The 22750-nt window shown below is 40.5% G+C and overlaps 1 long non-coding RNA gene across 1 annotated transcript in view; it reads right to left on the bottom strand.

The window, feature by feature from the left end:
• Positions 1 to 1954: 1954 nt before the first annotated feature.
• LOC138915435 (uncharacterized) overlaps positions 1955 to 22750 on the bottom strand; it is a 63944-nt gene continuing 43148 nt past the window's right edge. The window contains exon 2 of the long non-coding RNA XR_011421369.1: positions 1955 to 4449. This is a non-coding gene — a long non-coding RNA (uncharacterized lncRNA). The remainder of the gene's footprint in view (positions 4450 to 22750) is intronic.

The raw sequence follows: 22750 nt of genomic DNA, 5'->3' as shown, positions 1-22750 counted from the left end.
TCAGTTGGTAGGCCTCCAGCGTGGCTGGTCACTAGGCTCAGGGACTTGCAATTGCTGTAGGCTTTGGGCCTGTTATGTTGTTGTCAGCTCTCTCTGGATTGCAGCTGAGTGGTGCTGGGCCCAGGAATAGGAGCACCCAATTGTTCAGGCTTTGGAAGGTGGGGCTGATCTCCTATGTTGCTGTTTGGGAAGGACAGATCTTCTGCTGCCAATAAGCTCCACTACCCACAGGGACACACACAACATCAACACAGTCCTGCCCTGTGTGTGTGCGCTGATCCACTGAAGCATATCCAGTAACCCCACTTCAGAGGTCCCCACACACTCCACCAATTCCCCACCCACTCCACCTGCCTCTCACACACACCCTGCCCCACAGAGGTGGACCCACTCGCCTGCCTGCAGAGGATCCAGGCACCCAGTCTATGCAAGCTGAGAAGTTTGCTGTTGGGTGGGGCCAGTCCCTAGGACCAGTTGCCTGCCCTGGATGAGCTTGATTAAATTGGTACTCTAGTGGGTGGGGTAGACCCTGGGCTAACAGGCCAGGAGAAGAACTCCAATGGCATCTGCCAGTGTCTGTGTCAGCACACCTGTACCAGGTCACTACAATGGCTGCTGCCAATGTCTCAGTCCCTGGAGAGGTGTCACCTCTCACCAAGATGCACCCAGAGCCTATCAGGTGAGTCTCTTTTCACCAAAGGACTGTGCATCTTTCTTTCTGGTGATCTTAGGTTGCTTTCCAAAGTGGGTGAATCTGTGAATTCATGGGCTTTTTAAGAGCTGGCTTTTTTCTGCTTATGTCTGATGCTTGTCTATGCTTGTCTAAGGGTATTCCCCATTGTAACTAATAGGCAGCAAAGCCAGCTATTACCAGACTTGTCTCAGTTTTGCTGAGTCTGAAGCATGCTTATAGTGGTAATGCTTCCCTGTTCAGGTCCTCTGCTCCTCCAAGGAAGGCTACATACCTTAGGATTGCTCCCAGCCCACCATGAAGCTCTGTGGCTCTTGAAGGATGGCTTTTTCCTCTCTAGAAAGGAATTTCTGCCTCTTCCACCTGAGTCAGGACTGTCCCTTATTGTGGGGGTTCTTTTTATCCAGTTTTCAGTTCTCTCTCAGAGGTAATTTTTCCAAGACTAGTGGTAACTTGGTTATGTTCATGAGAGGAGGTGAGTTCAGAGTCCACCTACACCGCTGTCTTGGCACCAACCCTCAGTCCTCTCTTCTAGTGAGAAGAAGAAATAAGGTGTCTCCCCTTGTGACCAGGAGGTTGAATATTATCACATGCCCTATTAGCACCTATGGGGAGGATCCTAAGAATTTCCTTTTGTCTATTAGTAGTGTGATTTCCTATTGTACCTTGTATCTACATTCTTTATATCCCTTATCTTGTTAGATAGTTATTATCTATTTATGCATCAATGTTTCCCAATAGTCTTTGAGCTTTTTGGAGGAAAAACCATACTTTTTCATTGTTGTAACTCCTAGGTCTGTGCAGATTTTGGTGCATTTTAAATACTCATTATATTTGTTAAACAAGTGTGCATGTTGAGCTGGCCTAGTGGCATAGCAGTTAAATTCATGCACTCTGCTTTGGTGGCCCAGGATTCACCAGTTCAGATCCTGTGTGCAGACTTATGCACTGCTTGACAAGCCATGCTGTGGTAGCCATCCCACATATAAAGTAGAGGAAGATGGGCATGGATCTTAGCTCAGGGCCAGTCTTTCTCAGAAAACAGAGGAGGATTGGTGGCAGATGTTAGCTCAGGTCTAATCTTCCTCAAAAAAAAAAAAAAAGGAATGTGCATGTAAAAGAAAAAGTTATCAGGATCTGAAGATGCTGAGATACTATTTGCTATGTTCCAGCTTTCAGGAGGCTCCCTGGCCCTGCTGGTGCTTGTGTAGTTTCCATACTGCTTTGAATCACTAAAGTTAGTCCAAGATCATTACAATTCCATAATTCTCAAAATAATGAATGAGTATGTATTTTAATATCTTTCTTTCCTACATAATCCAAGGAGAGACAATAGGCAATTATGATTCTAGACATGCAGAGTATCCATAGATTTGCAGGACCATCCTAAGTTTACAAAGAAATCTGTGGGAGTTGTTGAATTATTTACACATAATGAACCAAAGTGACTAACCTCCTCATGTGTGTCTGAATGAGTATTCTTTTTATTTTTTAACCAAGGTTTTGTGTGTTTGAGTGTTGAGAGACACTTTGAAACAGAATAACTGGTACCCTGATTTTAATGAGGACCCAGATATAATGAGATCATAGAATTGACATGAACTTGGTGCTCCACAGCTAATTTAGTCCAGGAATTTCTATGCTACATAACAAGACAAAGAGCTTAAGCTCCGCTGAGGTCTCTCTCTCTCTCTAATGATGAGTTTACCAAAACACAAAGATGTGTGACGCAACTGCTCATGTCTTAAAATAAGAACTATGTTTTTCTCTTTGCTATATGATCAGGGAAACGTGTCAGTTCCGAAGACATGACCAAATAGTGTGAAAGCAGGAGTGAAAATGTAAGCATTTTATGCATAATACTTCTTGAAGTCACCAGCAGACTATTAAGAGATTTGAGACCAAACATTACAGTAAGATTCCTAATAGGGGAAGCTTAGTTGTTATGAAAGTCACATCTGTATGTTTGGAAATCGGAGAATTGTTGCATATAGAGCAAAGAGAGAAAAAAAGACACATTGAGGTACTTAAAAAATGGTTATAAGTCTTAGGAACTTTCTGAAGACTGTTGTTTTAATATAACTTTTGAAATAAAATGAAATAGAATTGCTAAGACACCACGACTCTGAGATATATGAGTTTGGCATCCATACTTCTGTGTGTAGGGTGAGGGATGGAGGTCTTAGGGAGCTGGAAAGAAATTCAGAATGTCTGGGCATATCTATGAAGTAGTGGAGGCAATAGCTTTCAGCCATCTATTTATCTGAGGTGATTTATGTCAGATTAAGGAGTTTCTCTTAAAAAGAGATTGATGCCTTGGTCTATGAAAGGGAAGAGGGTTGGAGGACGTAAGGAGATCACCAGAGTCTTTGAACCCGGACTCAAGGATTATATTGCTGCCCTTTGGTGGGATGGGGTGGGGGTTGGGGGTAGAGGAGCTACTGCTAGAATTTGGAGCATCCATTTCTACCAGTTAGGCTTGAGAAGACAGTAGTCTCATTTGGGGGAAATATGGGACAATATATGATGGAGTTTGTAAAGAAGGGATATCTCCCTCCTTCTGAGGGACACTGCTTTTGCATTATAAATATTTGCTTATGGATCACGATTAACTCTTGGCATGGATATCAGTGTTGACATGACCCTGGACCACTTGTTTAAGTTGGAGAAAGGAGGAATTGAGTAGAGACCTGATAGTCTTGAAACTCTATGACAAACGATTGGCCTTGAGTGAAAACTCAATCCCTGGACAAAACTGTATGGACCTGTATCCACACTAAGCATGTCACCATGGCTCACAGTTTTCTTCATGGAAACTCTTAGTGTGTTTCATGAAACTCCAGCGTTCAGCTGGAAAACCACCACAATCAATGTAATTTAGGATGGCCATTGCTGGCGATGCTGGAAGGAAAGTATTAATCATCAAAGCTCCCCAAATGTTCTACACAGATCGACTGCTTCACACTATTGAGAAGGACCTCAGCATTCTTCAGCCCTGATCCTCCTTCAACATCCTCTCCAAATAGGAGGATGTTGATGTGAAGATTAAAGAAGAGGATAGTTAATGGGCAACAGTGCTGGGCACGCAGTCTCATTCTTCCATGGAATTCCTTTTCCTCCAACATGCGATGCTCGTCAAAGTCTAAATTATCTAGTCATTAATACTGAGGACATAGGATGATAAGAAAAAAATGGGATTTAGGGGAATGGGCACTTGATAAGGAAGAAATAATGCAGGAAGAGAAAGGATAGGAAGGATCACAAATTTCACTGACATTACAAGTTTGTACAGGGTAAGCCTTTCTCACAACCATCCTCTGTTTTCAGTGTGTTACATCCATTTTGTTGTTCGCACCTAAAAATGCAATATTGTTTTCTCTAACTTGATGAATTCAGAGTAAAAGTATTCCCGAGAAACTTGAAACTTATATATTACAACACAGTGTGGATTTCATAACATGATCAATTCTGGGTGTGCGCTGGCCGTGACACAGGACCTTTCATCCAAGCATGACAAGGTGCTTTATACCCAGTCTATATTCTTCTCCACCTTTTGCAATTAATGTAGAGATAGGTAGAGAGATGGCTGGCTGGCTAGAAAACAGAGGCAGAGCCAGAAATAGAACCTAGAAGTCTAGCTTCTTTTTTTCACACTCTTTCTAAAATTATGGGACTGTTTCCTTCCTCCTCTTCCTTGTCCCATTGCTCTTCCCAACTGTGACTGTTGTTCACACCAGTACTTCACGGAAATGACTTCCCTGAAAGTACAAAAGATAGAATTGTGAAAGGAAAGTCCTGAATTTTCAACAGTCTATCTTCTTGGAATGCCAGAGTAGGATATTTCTCATCATTTAGAGAGATGTTCAGAACTCATGAAAATTTTACCAAGAGGTTTATACTCATATCTAAACCAGATATCATTGGACTTTGTTTCCTTATGTTAAAACTTGGTGTCGTGACCTGTAAAAATAGGGGTAAAGTTACTTTCATGGTATGGTTTCATGAGGATTAAATGAGATAATTTACAAAATCGCTTAGCTACTTTTTATTTTACAGCTGTAGACTAAAGAAAAAAAGGTGGCATCTTGCAACCTTCAATTTAACACAATTCAAATAATTTCAGTTTCATAAATATTTGATGTGAAGAAGTGCCTTCTATTCATGGCAAGAGGAGGTGATAACTGACTTATATCAAACTTTGATTCTGTGTGGGTGATTATGGGAACTACTGTGAAGGAAGACAATATACCACCGACAGTGTTGGTGTCATCTTTATTGGACATTTCCTTAACATGGTGACTCAGAATATGGATTCTAGAACTAAAACTGCCTTAGGTCAAATCCTGCCGCCAGCTCTTTCAGGCTGTGTGACTGGCAAGTTTCTTAATCCCTCTGTTACAATTTTTTCATCGTAGCACCCATTTCATAGAGTTGTTGTAGGCATTTAAAAAGTTCAATTCATATAAGACATTCAGTCATGTCTGGCTTGGTGTTAAGTGTTCATTTATTGTTAATTCATATCCTTATTTGTTACAGCTTGACCAGACAGGTTGTACTGTCACCTGCAGGATTTGGTTGGCTATCCATCACAGCCTCACAGGAGGAAGTACCTTGGTGGATCACTGTATTCTAGAATCTAGTCCTCCATTTACATATGCAGACTCACAGTTTTGTAAATGCACTGGAACTTTTCAATCTGAGGGCCAATTTATGAATTTGCCACAATCAATATAATCACTGTGTATTATAGTGGTTAAAAGTCTGGACTCCAGAGATGCATTGTATCCTTGCTTTGGCTCAGACATAGTGGCCTATTCTTGGGCAAGTTACTTACCCCATCTGTGCTTTAGTTTCTTCTCCTGTAAGATTAGGGCAGTATGAGTACCACCTTTTAAGGAATGTGATGATGATTACATGCTATAATTCATGGAAAGCACTTAGTACATGGGGAAGAAACTATTAGGACCTGTCAACTTCTAGGTTCTCCTTTCTGAGCTCTCAGACAGACATTTCTCAGCTTCCTTTGCAGTTAGATGTAACCATATGTCTGCGTTCTGGCCACTGGAATGTGAACACAAGTGATGTGCATCTATTCCAGGCAGGGTCAACAAACCTCCCATGTGCAATCCTTGCTCTCTTTATCTATCCATCAATTGAATTAATAAGTAACTGAGGACTTGGGGGACAATGATGCCAATGATATGAGAGGCCCAGGTTTCTGATTGAAAGAGTGGATTAAAAATTCTCTGTTCTTTCCTAGCAACAACCCACCCAAGACAATAAATGAGGGAGAAATTTTTAAACTTTTATTGGGTTAATCCACTGAGATTTAGGGTTTTTTAAACTGTTTTTAGCCTATCTTGAATAATGTAACACTGTAGCTAGCTGGTCAAAATGATCAACAAATGTTAGCTAACAACCATTGTGAACAATCAGACCACGATGCTCATGGTCGCATTCTTTCTCCGGATGCAGCTCCGCAGGGGAAATTAAATAAGGCCTCTGTACATTTCTCAAAACGTTTATGAGCAAAGGAATCAGAAAAAATGGAGATGTTTAGACCCAAAAGCAATGTCGTCTAGGCAACATGATACAGACAAACTCCACTTGTCCCTAAAAAATGAACTCCTGTCTATTGACCATAATACTTCTGCTTTCTGATCCAAAGTCAAGACAGGGCTAGCTTAACGCTGTTACGTTTGTTCCCTTTGGGATAGCCTTTTATAGATACCATGCTCATCATCCTAATTGTGCTTGTACATCCCATTTTCAAACAAGACTCAATGAAGTTGATGAGGTATGAGCTCTGCCCGAGTTCCAGGAATCATTTTTTTTTTTTTACTAAGTTGGCTCACTCTGATGTGCCAAATTGGTACTATGTGTGTGCAGGTTGAGATACGCTAGTATAACTTGTACTTCCTTGAGACTATTCCCCAATCATTTTGATTGGAATTTTGGGCATTTCCCCAAACTTTAAGAACTGATTGGTTGACATTGACAGATGGCTTGGGTTATACTTTGGGCATAGATTTCAGTAGTTTTATCTTCAGAGAGTAACCTCATTTTTAAGTTCTTAAAGTCACCTCACTTTTGCCCATACTATTGCCTCACTGTTTTGATTTCATTTATATTTTGTGCCCTTCAAGCCTTCACTGAGGCCACTTTCCATCACTGGGCATTCTTTGACATCTCAGCATTCCTAGGTATCTGCCAGCTCCCGGGCTCATTTGGGGTTGGTGCTTTCAGAAGCTTGACTATCTCCATGTGGTAGCTGGCATGATTTATTGGCCCAACACAGTGGAAACAATTGAATCCTAGAGATTTACCATCTGGATGCACATCAGATGAGTTAGAGAGAGCACTTTAAAAGGCAAAACATGATAAACTCATGCCCTCTCACTACTGTAATTCTGTATAACTCAACAATTCCATATTATACACTTACTAGGTACCAGGAAGTGAAAGGATGATTATGAATAAGTTGCAGTTTTATGGTGTGAGAGCCCATAGGCTTGTGGGGGAGAAATAGGCATATTATTATTATTATTATTATTATATGACTATTGTTTTAAATAGCTAACTATTGATACATGACTATTGTTTAATAGCTAACTATTATTACATGACTGTTGTTTTTATTTGTTTAGAGAATGCCAAACTTTTGTTTTGAACCTTTTAACAGAGGCATAATTTACATGCAGTGAAGTACACAAATCTTAGGTATAATGCTCAATAAAGTTTTAAATGTATATACACCTTTGGAACTATCACCCAGATAAAGACACAGAACATTTCCAGCATTCTTGAAGTCTTGCTCATGCCTCTTATTAGCCAATACACACCATCCAAAAGGATCTCTCTGATATTATAGATTAGTTTTGTGGTTTTGGATTTCATAGAAATGAACTCATATCAATCTTCTTGTAGACACTATTTGCCTAATATTGTCTGTAAGATTCATATCACTGAGAGTGGCCATAGATTCATTCATTCTGATCTTGGATATTTTTTTCTAGTTTGGGGATCTTATGATAGAGCTATAATGACTCTTCTTGTACATGCATTTGTTAGACATAAGCACTCATTTTGGAGGGCTATATGTACGGTTGGAATCGCTGGGTCATAGGGACACATCGGTTTGCTTTAGCGGATGCTGGTAAACAGTTTTGCAAAGTGTGTCAGTTTGTACTCCCTCCAGCAGTTTCTGAGAATTCTGGCTGTTCTCCCTCCACACCAAAACTTGGTTTTCTTAGTTAGTTCTTTCAATTGTAGTTATCCTTGTGTGGGTGTGATGGTATCTTATTGTGGCTTTAATTTTCATTCCCTTGATGACTAATCAATTTGTTTATTGACATTTGTATATTCTCTTATATGAACTGGCTTTTACAGATGTTGTTTTTTAAAAATTGGATTGTTTCTTTTTCTTATTGATTTGTAGGAATTCCTTACATATTCTATTTTGGAGGATATATGTATTGTATTATCCTTATAATTTCTGTAGGAATTGTAGTGACGGCTCTCATTTTTTCATAATGTTGTGTCTTCTCACTTTTTCTCCTTGATCAATGCTGTCTGGAGTTGATCAATTTTGTTAGTCTTTTAGAAAACACTTTTTTGCCTTTGTTGATTTCTCTCAATTGCTTGTTTTCTATTTCATTAATGCCTACTTTATTTTAATACTTCCTCTTTTCCTACTAACTTTGTGTTTAATTTTTCTTCATTTTTAAAAACTTATTTAAATGCAAACTGAGAGCATTGGTTGTAAACCTGTCCTCTTTTTCTAGCGTATGCACTGTTTTAGCTTTATATCACATATTTTAACATATTCTCACTGCCATTCAAAATAATTTCTAATTTTCCTTTTGACTTTTCTTTTACCGTTGGGTTGTGGTTGTAGATTTGCTTATTTCGTCTTTTAGTTCTGTCAATTTTGCTTTAATATTTGGAGTCTGTGTTAATTGCATATAAATTTCAGGGTGCTATATCTTCCTGTTGAGTTGTCCCTTTCATTATTACGAAATGCTCTTCATTTTCTTTTGCCTTGAAGTCTACTTTATCTGATATTAATGTAACAACATCAGCTTTATTTTGATTAGGCTTGCATTGTATAGCATTTTTTTATTCTTTGACTTTCACATTTTTTGGGGACTTATATTTAAGTTCTGTCTCTTATACAGAATGTAGACTTTTGCTTAATCTGATCTGACACTATATGCCTTTTAATTTGATTTTTTAATCCATTTATATTTTAATGTAATTGCTGATATAGGTTTTATGCTTACCATCCTACTTAATTTTTTATTACATCTGTGTTTTTTTAGTTGTTCCTTGTTTCTTTTTCTTCTCTTCTTTTGAATTTATCAAGAATGTGTTTTGTAAATACATTATATGTTATAGACAGCACAAGACATTAATATTGTTGTTACATTGAACAGTTAGTATTTATTTTTATATTAATAGTAATTACTAGAATTCTTCTGATAAAAGTTTGGGGTCTGAGTGGGACAAGATTTACTTTGCAGCTGTCAAAGGAGAGACTTCACTTAATGCTTGTTGAAGGGGAACGTAAAGAAGGAGGAGAGCGAGAGTGAAGGTGGAGCAGGAACTAGTGAGAAGGCAGAATGCAAAGAACTCTCTGATATGATCCCTACTTGAAACTCCTCATTGCCAAATCTTTTGTAAATACTACAGAAGTGATTGCTAAGTATGTATTTTTTTGTAGAATAATTTATTCATCTATTTAACCATTTTTCATTCATTTGTAAACATCAACTGAGCAGGTATCCAGGCATTGTGCTAGTTGCCTAGTGTGTAAATGATGAAAATTACATAGATATGGTTCCTGGCTTCAAGGAACTCATAGTCTAGTAGGGGAAACATATGTGTAAATAGATATGAAGTTCTCATTTTGTTCAAAAAAATGACTTGATAATTTGATTAGGTCACTCACGTCTCAAAAATCTCCAAGAGACTTCCATTAGACTTAGGAAAAAAAGGAAAACATTTATATGATCTGCCACTACCTGTCTCTTTCTTGATCTTTTCCGTCCACTGTCTCACTTACCTTTTTTCCAGGACACACAAAATTCATTGCTACTTCAGAGTTTTTGCCTTTATAGTTTTTTATGTTTACAACACTCATCTCAAGCTTATCACAAGGCTGATTCCTTCACATCTTCAACTCTCAGCTCAAATATCACCTCCATAGGCAGTCTATGTATGACCACTCTACTCCAAGACATTGCTGTCCAACCCGCCAAGTAAATTTCACAACAACACAACCTGAAATCAACTCACTTATTAATTTGTTTCATGTCCCCTCTACTTGATGTAAACTTCCTAACAGTAGAGATTGTCTGCTTTTCTTCATCTCTGTATCCCAATTACCTTGCATATAGTGAGTACTCAATAAAAAATTGTTGAATACATGAGGGCTTGGAATAGGATGTTATCTCCATCCCCTGTACTCTACGCTCACTCTCTTGTTGTTCCTTCATTCCAAGACCTTGATAGTAATTGGTGACAGAATTCTGGGGAAAATTGCTTTGCGTAGACTGTGCAAAGAATTTGAGGAATTAATTTACTTATGAGAGAGAGGAAAAGTGGTAAAAGTGGAGTAAAGAACATAGCAGAAAGCAGGGTGCTACCCTACTTGACACCTTTTGATGCCCTTTCCCCAAGTTATGAGACTCATGAATACCTGGTATTGATTATAGAAATCAAAGAGGTGTTGAGTTTCATCTCAAAGTGGTAGAGTGATGGACAGAAGCAATAATAGAGGAAGCTGAAGTTTGGGAGATAGAATAGAGCAGGAGACTTAAAATCCTTGAGAATTAGCAGAAATATTGAGAGGGTACTTTCTGGGGCCATGGAAATGGGGAGCTCAAGGCAATTTTGTCTAGCTTTCATGGGGTGGGGAGATGATTAAAATATTTGAGACATAAAGAATTGTGCCATAATAGAATTATGTAAAAGCATGGAGGAAGTGATTTAGAAATGATTAAGACTGTCCACTGGATGTGGGAAGGGGAGTTTCTGTAAAGTCTTTTCATACTGTACATAATGACTAAGATAAATCTTGAAGAATCAGTAGGTATTTTCCAGGTAGACAAAGTATTTGTGAGTGAAGAGTGTTTCAAGACGAGAAAGCATATGTATAAATGCATAGTGGTGTGAATCAGTCTTCATTAAAAAAAAAAAAATTCATTCAACTAACATTTACTGAGTGCTAAACGCCAGGCTCTAGACCAATCAGGGACTTCAGCTGCTCAGATTGGTTGGCACACAAACAGCAGAAGAGGGTAGAAGTTCAGAGCGTAGGCTCTGGTGTCAGACAGACTTGAGTTCAAATCTTGGCTCTACTACTTCTGAGTTGTGCAAACTTAGGCAAGTTATTCAGTCTCTTTGTGCCTTGGTTTCCTCATCCATCAAGGCTTGCTATGAGTATACACAAGGAAATATATATGGAGCACTTTGCCCCATGCCCTGTGTGTGATCACATGTCAGCCGCCAGTACTTTTTCCATGTTGTCAATTTGGTATAAATGAGCACATATTACTTGTATGGGTGTAAAAGATGATAAACTTTTTGTAACCATTGACAGGTGTTTTTGTGAATCGTTATGGGGAAAGCAAGAAGCCTTTCCAAACTCTTCTCCTGGGAGCAGGGGTGGGGATTCTTGATCTCATTCCCTTGGTTACGAAGAGTGTTCACACAGAGGCAGTGTATATTTCCTCTCTCCTGGGGTAGAGGGAGAGCTGGGTGGATACATCTGCATCATAGCTTTTCTGGGTAAACTGGTCACTCCCTACTGATTTGTTATCATGCGCAATGTGTCTCCTCCCTTCCTTTCTGGAGCTTTTGCAGCTGTTCCTGGAAGGAGACCCAGTTGAAAGGGGTTGTTATGGACCTGGAACAGCTGAGATCTTTAACGATCTGTCAGCAGCTCACAGCAAAGTTCCAACACCGTGAAGTAATGTTGGGGATGGGGAAAGACTCAGAGGAGGAGCTGAATATGCAATAAGCTGAAAGCCCCTTGGAAACCCTGTGACACAGCTATTGAGGGGCTTGCAGGCTGGAGAAGGACACAGGGAAGGCTGATAAGAGGAGAGGTTCCTCTCTAGGGATAACCTGAAGGCAAACAAATGAGACCCTGTGGGATACTTCCAGGATGGGCAGTGGGGGAGAAATACCCTGGCCAGGAAATTACTGGCTCATAATTAGCTGGTCAGAGCAATCAATAGTCATGTCGATTGTCATTTGCTTGCAAATTGCACACCTGATGTCCCTCAGAAAATCTTGACTGCAAGACTTAGATTGCTGCTGCTGAAGGTTATGAACAATAATTACTCTCTCTCCTATTGCCCATCACAGTACTGGCCCCAGGATCCTTGGTGTCTGGATTCCAAAACAGGGCACAAAGGACCCAGCAAGTTAGTATAGAGAAGCTGGAGGCAGAATGGCGCTTCCTCTTGCATTATCTGGTGGCCCCATTTGTTTGATTTTCAGGAAGGCTAATAATGAGCTAAGAGATCCAAGGCCCTGGGGTTTATTTAGTCCCTGAGGGGAGCTGTTATTTTTAACCTTTTTCCCTAATCAGAGATTACCACCCTATATTTTTCAGTCCTTTTAATTTATTTTTTAGTTGCAAGTGACAAAAACCCAACTCAAATTAATAAATGAGAAAGTGTTTGTGTCAGTGGAAATTTAAGTCAAAAGGGATTTTGTTTATTGGTAAATTCAGAGGATGATAAGCTTTGGACATGGCTCAGTCCAGAGGCTCATGATGTCTTTGGGACTCTTTCTCTACTGTCATCTCTTAGCTTTATATTTTTCTGTATTGTTCATTGTGTGGGGGGTTTCCCCCAGAGGGTGCCAGAGAAAGCCACTAGTGGCTCCAAGCCTTTATTCTATTAGCTCCACAAGCTCAACATAAAGAGGAAAACTTTTTCCCAAAAGTTTCAGCGTAAAACATGTTACCACCCAAAGGAGTGGTCATGTGCCCACTGCAAAACGTGCCAATAGTCAAGAGGCAAGGTAGTAGGAGAGAAAGGTTTTTTTTTTTTTATTATTACAGCTTGCCAGCAAGGGGGAAGATGGCTGACTAATGTCGGAAAGAACCATCTTACAGAACAAAGACTACAGGCAAGTTATATAGAGGGCTGGTCTCTGGGTGGGGCCAGACATGTGGTCTTAGTTCCAGATAGTTTTTTGTTTTATTGGATATGCATCAGAGACTGGAACAATCCCTTATACCCTGATCTTTCAGTTGTCATTGATGATGGCTATCATCATAGATTCTCTGCCTGGGGGTCATCACGTGTCTAAGGAACTCAAAAGAACCAAGTTATCAATTTATAGCAGCCGGGAGGGGCCATAAAATCCACAGAGCATATCTGGGTTGGTTAATCAGAGGTCATTCAAAGTAACGGTATGGTTTCTTTTCCACAATGTGGCTTCTCTTATGCCAACCTTGTGTTGAGCTGGTATCAGAAAGATTCACTGGATGCTGAGGACTCTCATTAGCTGAATTGCATTGTGTCCATCTCAGAATCAATCACAGTGTCTCTTATTAGCAAAGCCTGAGTCACAGATGAGTCCATCCTTGACAGGGGTAATAGGGTCATTCCCATATGAACCGTGTGAATGAAAGTGGGAATGTGGTGATTCCCAAATGACAATTAGGGTGCAGTAAGAATAAGGTGAATGAATGTGTGCTGGGGAGGTAAATATTACAGATGTTTTGCTTCATACCTAAACTAGGTTTCAAATCTGTGCTGCTCTTCCAATCACAAGTCCTCACAACGGAGGATAGAAAGTCTAGTTCAGTTTAATTCAACAAACATTTACCAAGCACCTACTTTGTGCCAAGATCCGTGGGAGGCCCTGGGAAAGCAAAAGTGAATGAAACATAAACTCTGCTGTCAGAGATCTCACAGTTTGGTGACTAAGACTATAATAGTATGGATGAGGTTCTGTAGTGGTGGGATGAACAAAGTCCCATAAAAACGCAGAGAAGGGAGTATTTAACATTGATTGATGGGTGCCTGGGTGCTGAGAAGAACCCCTCAGAGGGTCTTCAAGACTTTGAGTCTTGGACTTTGAGAAGGACTTTTTTGGGAGAACTAGAAGCAGGGGAAGCATTCCAAGCAGAGGGACTGGCATTTACAGAGGTATAGAGATGTGTCATATGGTTAAACATGGATGAGCTAGAACAGGGAAAAAACACTTGTTAGGTTGTGGCAAAAGGCCATTTAAAGTAATAAATTCCTGAATTTGGGCAGGGGGTATGGTAGGCAGATTCTAAAATGACACCAAATGATCAATGTCCTTGTATAATCTCCTCCTCTTTGAGTGTGACTGGAACTTGTGAAGATGATGACATATTACTTTATGATTAGGTTGTGTTATATGGCACAGTTGACTATAGAAAGAAGCCTGGTGGGTCTGGCCTAATCACATAAACTCTTTAAGAGCAGGAAGTTTTCTCCAGCTGGTAGCAAAAGAAGAAGCCAGAGATTTGAAGATGGTTGTGGTCACATGCAAAAGACCTGAGGAGGGTGGCCTCTAACAGCTGAGCACAACCCCCAGCTGACAGCCAGCAAGAAAACAGGGACCTCAATCCTACAACCACAAGGAACTGGATCCTGTCTATAAGCAGAAATGAGCTCCAAGGGAGACTCTTCCCCAGAGCCCTCAGATAAGAGCTCAGCCTCTCTGACACCTTGATTTTGGCCTTGAAAGACCTTCAGCAGAGAACTGAGTTCAGTCTGCCCAGTTTTCTGAAATACAGAACTGTGAGTTAATGAGTGGGCATTGTTTTAAGATGCTAAGTTTGTGGTAATTTGTTCACAGTAGTTTTCAATAGAAAACTAATACAGGTGAGAACACTGAAGAGTTCATCATTAGATTGTACCTATTTGGTTTTAAGACTCTCACAGAGGGAGAGAGCCAAGATGGCGCCGTGAGTAGTCCTCTTTGTCTCTCGCCCTTCGAGTCTACAATTATTTGGACACTTATCGCTTGACAAAGGATATCCAGACAGCATCTCAGGACGTCTGAGACACCCACGCGACTATACATCGGAAGGCGGATGGACTTTCCTCCGGGAGGATGTGGAAATAGGTGAAAACTCTCCGACCCCGACGGGCAGCCTAGTACCCGCAAGCGGCTTTCTTCCAACGGGCGACCCCAGAGGATCCACGCACATCTAGGGCAGGAGCGAGAACACAACAGAGGAGCGACAGTGGAAACAGGTGACCATAACCCTACCTAAACCCCCCGCAATTACTCCTAAACGCAGAGGGAAACTTTGGAGTTGCACACCTGAGCCCGCGGGGAGAGTCTCTCCCCGCCATTGGCGGGGAGACCCAGCCTGGTGCTCGGGGCGCCCGGAGGGTCCCAGAGAGAAACACGGAGGGCACGGAGGTCTCCCAGCTGCCGTTGCCCGCCCCGTGGGACTAGGGATTGCCGGAGATCTCGGAGAGGACCGGGGCTGGGGGAACTTTCAAAGGCCGGTTCGGCGACCCGGAGGGGAAGCGCCGGAGCTCCGCCAGGCAGCAGACAAAACTCTCTGTCTGCCGTTAGCAGAGGGGCCACGCTGAGCATTCACGGCTCCGGGAGAGGCCCGGAGAGAATCCCAGAGGGCGGGGCGACCCCCAGCTGCCGTTGCCAGCCCCGTGGGACTAGGGATTGCCGGAGATCTTGGAGAGGACCGGGGCTGGGGGAACTTTCAAAGGCCGGTTCGGCGACCCGGAGGGGAAGTGCCGGAGCTCCGCCCGGGCAGCAGACAAAACTCTCTGTGTGCCGTTAGCAGAGGGGTGACGCTGAGCACTCACGGCTCCGGGAGAGGCCCGGAGAGAACCCCAGAGGGCGGGGCGACCCCCAGCTGCCGTTGCCCGCCCCGTGGGACTAGGGATTGCCGGAGATCTCGGAGAGGACTGGGGCTGGAGAGAGTTCCAGAGACCCAGCTTAGTAGCCTAGGGGGAAACCCTACAGGCTCACAGCAGCCTTAGGGAAAGCCTCTGCACAGCACCAGTAGAAGGCACCCAGCCGCCAGCCACAAGGCTGGAAGACCCCAGGGCAAAAGCAGCATAGCTAGGTGTACTAACCACAGACTGTAGAAGATGCCAATAGCTCTCCTGCGACCCATAGAGGACAAGTGAGATTTGGTGGGTGCCGACAGCAACGGAGCGACAAATATAAGTGATCCCACCCTTGGCCGCTGGAAAAGCCCATAACACCATTGCAGACCCCAAGGAGAGAGCGCAACTAGGTGGGCAACAACAGTAGGCACCTGCAGCCTGAAGCCCCCCTGTGACGGCCCCCACGGCAGAGGAGGGAATCCAAAGGGCCACTGTGGCTACGAAGAGGGGCCCAGGCCCAGTTAGCAACTACGGACAGGGTTCCTGGTTGGTGAAGTATAAACAGCTGCTCCCCCCACCGCAGCAGCTGAAACAAGTGAAAGGAGCAACTAAACTCTATCTCCATGCAGAGGCACAAATCAACATCATCAAGCAATATGAAAAAATACATTAAATCTCCAGAACAGAAAGAAAGTAACAAATACACAGAAAACAATCCCAAAGAAAATGAGATATATAACCTAAATGATGATGACTTCAAAACAGCCATCATTAGGATTCTCACTGAGTTAAGAGAGAATTCTGACCGACAACTCAACGAGTTCAGGAGCTATGTCACAAAAGAGTTTGATACGATAAAGAAGAACCAAACAGAAATATTGGAAATGAAGAACACAATAGAGGAGATTAAGAAAAATCTAGATGCTCTGAACAGTAGGGCCGATAATATGGAGGAAAGAATTAGCAATTTGGAAGATGGCAATATAGAATTGTTGCAGGCAGAGGAGGAGAGAGAAGCAAGACTTAAAAGAAATGAAGAAACTCTCCGAGAATTATCAGACACAATTAGGAGATGCAACGTAAGGATTATAGGTATACCAGAGGGAGAAGAGAAGGAGAAAGGGGCAGAAAACCTATTCAAAGAAATAATGGCTGAGAACTTCCCAAATCTGGTGAGGGAGATGGATCTTCAGGTGACAGAAGCCAATAGATCTCCAAACTTTATCAATGCAAGAAGACCAACTCCACGGCATATAGTAGTGAAGCTAGCAAAAGTCAACGACAAGGAGAAAATATTAAGGACAGCCAGGCAAAAGAAACTAACCTACAAAGGAACCCCCATCAGGCTATCAGCAGATTTCTCAGCAGAAACTTTACAGGCTAGAAGAGAGTGGAATGATATATTCAAAAATCTGAAGGACAAAAATCTACAGCCGAGAATTCTCTACCCAGCGAAAATATCCTTCAAATACGATGGAGAAATAAAAACTTTCCCAGATAAACAAAAATTAAGGGAGTTCATTGCCACAAAACCTCCTCTTCAGGAAATCCTCAGGAAAACCCTCATTCCTGAAAAATCCAAAAAAGGAAAGGGGCTACAAAACCAAGAGCAGAGGAGATAAGTAGAAGGACAACAACAGAGAGTAGCAGCTCTACATCAGAACAGATTAAACCATGGGACGAGAAACAAAGGAAACTGAAGAAAACCGGAAAACAAGACACAAAATGGTAGTGGTAGGCCCCCACGTCTCAATAATCACTCTAAATGTAAATGGATTGAACTCCCCAATCAAAAGACACAGAGTGGCAGGATGGATCAAAGAACAAGATCCAACAATATGCTGCCTCCAGGAAACACACCTCAGCCCCAAAGACAAACACAGACTCAGAGTGAAGGGATGGAGAACAATACTCCAAGCTAATAATGAACAAAAGAAAGCAGGTGTCGCTATACTAATATCAGACAAGGTAGATTTCAAAACAAAACAGATAAAGAAAGATAAAGAGGGACAGTATATAATGATAAAAGGGACTCTCCACCAAGAAGACATAACACTTATAAATATATACGCACCCAACACAGGAGCACCAAAATTTGTAAAGCAACTCTTAATAGAACTAAAAGAAGATATCAACAACAATACAATAATAGTAGGGGACCTCAACACACCATTAACACCAATGGACAGAACATCCAGACAGAAAATCAACAAGGAAATAATAGAATTAAATGAAAAATTAGACCAGATGGACTTAATAGATATATATAGAACACTTCATCCAAAAACAGCAGGTTACACATTCTTCTCAAGTGCACATGGAACATTCTCAAGGATTGACCATATTTTGGGAACCAAAGCAAACATCAATAAATACAAGAGAGTTGAAATAATATCAAGCATCTTTTCTGATCATAACGCTATTAAACTAGAAATCAACTACAAGAAAAAAGCAGAGAAAGGTGCAAAAATGTGGAGACTAAACAACATGCTTCTCAACAAACAATGGATCATTGAGGAAATTAAAGAAGAAATCAAATATTATCTGGAGACAAATGAAAATGAGAACACGACATACCAAATCATTTGGGATGCAGCAAAAGCAGTCCTAAGAGGGAAATTCATCGCAATACAGGCTCACCTCACTAAACAAGAAAAAGCTCACGTAAGCAACCTCAAACGACACCTAACAGAACTAGAAAAAGAAGAACAAACAAAGCCCAGAGTCAGTAGAAGGAGGGAAATAATAAAAATAAGAGCAGAAATAAACGATATTGAAACAAAAATGACAATAGAAAGGATCAATGAAACAAAGAGTTGGTTCTTCGAAAGAATTAACAAAATTGACAAACCCCTAGCCAGACTCACCAAGAAAAGAAGAGAGAAATCGCAAATTAATAAAATCAGGAATGACAGAGGAGAAATCACAACAGATACCAATGAAATACAAGAGATCATAAGAGAATACTATGAAAAACTATATGCCAACAAATTGAACAACCTGGAAGAAATGGACAAATTCCTAGACTCCTACAATCTCCCCAAACTGAATCAGGAAGAAATGGAGAATCTGAATAGACCAATCACAAGTAAGGAAATAGAAACGGTAATCAAAAACCTCCCCAAAAACAAGAGTCCAGGACCAGACGGCTTCTCTGGAGAATTCTACCAAACATTCAAAGAAGACTTAATACCTATTCTCCTCAAACTGTTCCAGAAAATTGAGAAAGATGGAGAACTCCCTAACACATTCTATGAAGCCAACATCACTCTGATCCCCAAACCTGACAAGGACAACACAAAGAAGGAGAACTACAGGCCGATATCACTGATGAACATAGATGCAAAAATCCTCAACAAAATTTTGGCAAACCGATTACAGCAATACATCAAAAAGATTATACACCATGATCAAGTGGGATTTATACCAGGGACACAGGGATGGTTCAACATCCGCAAGTCAATCAACGTGATACACTACATCAACAAAATGAAAAACAAAAACCACATGATCATCTCAATAGATGCAGAGAAAGCATTCGACAAGATCCAACACCCATTTATGATAAAAACCCTCAATAAAATGGGTATAGAAGGAAAGTACCTCAACATAATAAAGGCCATATATGATAGACCCACAGCCAACATCATACTCAATGGACAAAAGCTGAAAGCCATCCCTCTGAGGACAGGAACAAGACAAGGGTGCCCACTTTCACCACTCCTATTCAACATAGTACTGGAGGTGCTGGCCAGAGCAATTCGGCAGGAAAAAGAAATAAAAGGAATCCAAATAGGTAACGAAGAAGTAAAACTCTCGTTGTTTGCAGACGACATGATCTTATACATAGAAAACCCCAAAGAATCCACAGAAAAACTATTAGAAATAATCAACAACTACAGCAAAGTAGCAGGGTATAAAATTAACGTGCATAAATCAGTAGCATTTCTATACACTAACAATAAACTAACAGAAAAAGAACTCAAGAACTCTATCCCATTCACAATCGCAACGAAAAGAATAAAATACCTTGGGATAAACTTAACCAAGGAAGTGAAGGATCTATACAATGAAAACTACAAGACTTTCTTGAAAGAAATAGGCGATGACATAAAGAGATGGAATAACATTCCTTGTACATGGATTGGAAGAATAAACATAGTTAAAATGTCCATACTACCTAAAGCAATATACAGATTCAATGCTATCCCAATCAGAATCCCAAGAACATTCTTCACAGAAATTGAACAAACAATCCTAAAATTCATATGGGGGAACAAAAGACCGCGAATTGCTAAAGCAATCCTGAGCAAGAAAAACAAAGCCGGCGGAATCACAATCCCCGATTTCAAAACATACTACAAAGCTACAGTGATCAAAACAGCATGGTACTGGTACAAAAACAGGTCCACAGATCAATGGAACAGAATAGAAAGCCCAGAGATAAAACCACACATCTATGGACAGCTAATCTTCGACAAAGGAGCAGAGGGCCTACAATGGAGAAAAGAAAGTCTCTTCAACAAATGGTGCTGGGAAAACTGGACAGCCACATGCAAAAGATTGAAAATTGACCATTCTTTTTCACCACACACCAAAATAAACTCAAAATGGATCAAAGACCTAAAGATTAGGCCTGAGACAATAAGTCTTTTGGAAGAGAATATAGGCAGTACACTCTTTGACATCAGTTTCAAAAGAATCTTTTCGGACACTGTAACTCCTCAGTTGAGGGAAACAATAGAAAGAATAAACAAATGGGACTTCATCAGACTAAAGAGCTTCTTCAAGGCAAGGGAAAACAGAATTGAAACAAAAAAACAGCTCACTAATTGGGAAAAAATATTTACAAGCCACTTATCCGACAAAGGGTTAATCTCCATAATATACAAAGAACTCACACTGCTTAACAACAAAAAAACAAACAACCCGATCAAAAAATGGGCAGAGGACATGAACAGACATTTCTCAAAAGAAGATATGAATATGGCCAATAGACACATGAAAAGATGTTCATCATCGCTAATCATCAGGGAAATGCAAATCAAAACTACACTAAGATATCACCTTACCCCCGTTAGATTGGCAAAAACATCCAAAACCAAGAACGACAAATGTTGGAGAGGTTGTGGAGAAAGAGGAACCCTCATACACTGTTGGTGGGAATGCAAACTGATACAGCCACTATGGAAAACAGTATGGAGATTTCTCAAAAAGTTAAAAATAGAAATACCCTATGACCCAGCCATCCCATTACTGGGTATCTATCCTAAGAACCTGATAACAGATATCTCAAGAGTCCGTTGCACCCCTATGTTCATCGCAGCATTATTTACAATAGCCAAGACGTGGAACCAGCCTACATGCCCAGAAACTGATGACTGGATAAAGAAGATGTGGTATATATACACAATGGAATACTACTCAGCCATAAAAAAAGACGAAATTGGCCCATTCACAACAACGTGGATGGACCTCGAGGGCATTATGTTAAGCGAAATAAGTCAGTCAGAGAAAGACGATCTCTATATGACTCCACTCATAGGTGGAAATTAGTATATTGAGAAGGAGATCTGATCGGTGGTTACCAGGGAAAAGGGGGGGTGGGGGGAGGGTACGAAGGGGGAAGTGGTGTACCCACAACATGACTAACAAAAATGTACAACTGAAATCTCACAAGCTTGTAATCTATCATAACATTAATAAAAAAAAATAATAATAAAATAAAAAAAAAAAAAAGAAAGGAAGATAGAAAGCAAGAATAGGAGAATGATTCTTTGTTTCTTAACCAAATATTAAACTACTCTTGATACCTTATACTGCTGTAAGCATATGAATAATCTATTACTGCTGTTTTTCTCCAAAACCTTAGACACGGTGTTTCCATCATGAGCAACTGCTCGCCTGCTTTTATTTTCAAACTTCTAAATCTATTTTTACATAAATTTTATTTTTATATGGGATTCTAAAAACATTGTGCCTGCAGTAAATTTCCATAATAAAAAATTCTAGAAGAAAAAAAAAAAATCCATTGACCACATATACATGGGTCTGATTCTGGTATCTCTATTTTGTTTGATGTATCTATGTTTTGATTATGGTAGCTCATGGTTAAGTCCTGAAAATGGGAGTGTGAGTGGTCCAAATTCTTTTTCAAAATAGTGTTGGCTACTTTAAGTTCTTCGTATTTCTACATACATTTTAGAATTAGCTTTTTAATATTTATAGAAAGTATGCAAGGCCGGCCCAGGGATATAGCGGTTAAGCAGTGGTTAAAGCCACTGCTTCGGTGGCCTGGGGTTCACAAGTTTGGATCCCAGGCATGGACCTATACACTGCTCATCAAGCCATGCTGTGGAGGTATCCCACATATAAAATAGAGAAAGATTGGCATGGATGTTAGTTCAGGGAAAATCTTCCTCACACAAAAAGGGGAGGATTGGCAGCAAATGTTAGCTCAGGGCCAATCTTCCTTACCAAAAATAAGAACAAAGTATCTTGCAATTTTTATTAGGATTGCATTCAACCTATGGATTATTTGGGGAGATTATTAGATAGATTATTGTTAACCTCTTAACAATATTGAGTCTTCTGATCCATGAACGTCCTATCTATTTATTTAGATCTTCTTTGATTTCTCTCATCAATTTTGTAGTTTTGGGCATATAAATCTTGCATATATCTTGTTAGGTTAATCTCCAAGTATTTTATGTTTTCATGCTATTACAAATGAATGTTTTAAAATTACAGTTTCCAGTTGTGTGTTGCTGGTACATATACAATCGCATAGCACAAATACAACTGATTTTTGTGTACTGACCTTCTATGGTACAACCTTGCTAAATTTCCATGTTAGTTCTTGTAGCTTTTTGGTACATTCTGTTGGGATTTTGGGTGTAGACAATTTTATGTAGACATTATTATGCCATCTGCAAATAAACAGGGTTTTTTTTCCTTTCCAATTTGGGGCTTTTATTTTTATTGCCTTATTGCACTGGCTGGGTCTTCCAATACAATGTTGAACAGAAGCAGTGTGAGTGGACGCTCTTGACTCTTTCTGATCCTTTGGGGCAGCACTCAGTCTCCCACCATTAACTATGATATTAGCCCTGTGTCAGGTTGAGGATGTTCTCTTCAATTCCTAGGTTTGTTTGGTTTTTTTTTTTATCATGGCTGAATGTTAAATTTTGTCAAA

This window comes from Equus caballus, chromosome 9 (genome assembly GCF_041296265.1).
Source record: "Equus caballus isolate H_3958 breed thoroughbred chromosome 9, TB-T2T, whole genome shotgun sequence".
In the NCBI taxonomy this organism is placed as follows: domain Eukaryota; kingdom Metazoa; phylum Chordata; class Mammalia; order Perissodactyla; family Equidae; genus Equus; species Equus caballus.
The sequence above is the reverse complement of the archived record's forward strand: the minus strand, read 5'-3'. Positions and strand labels throughout refer to the sequence as shown.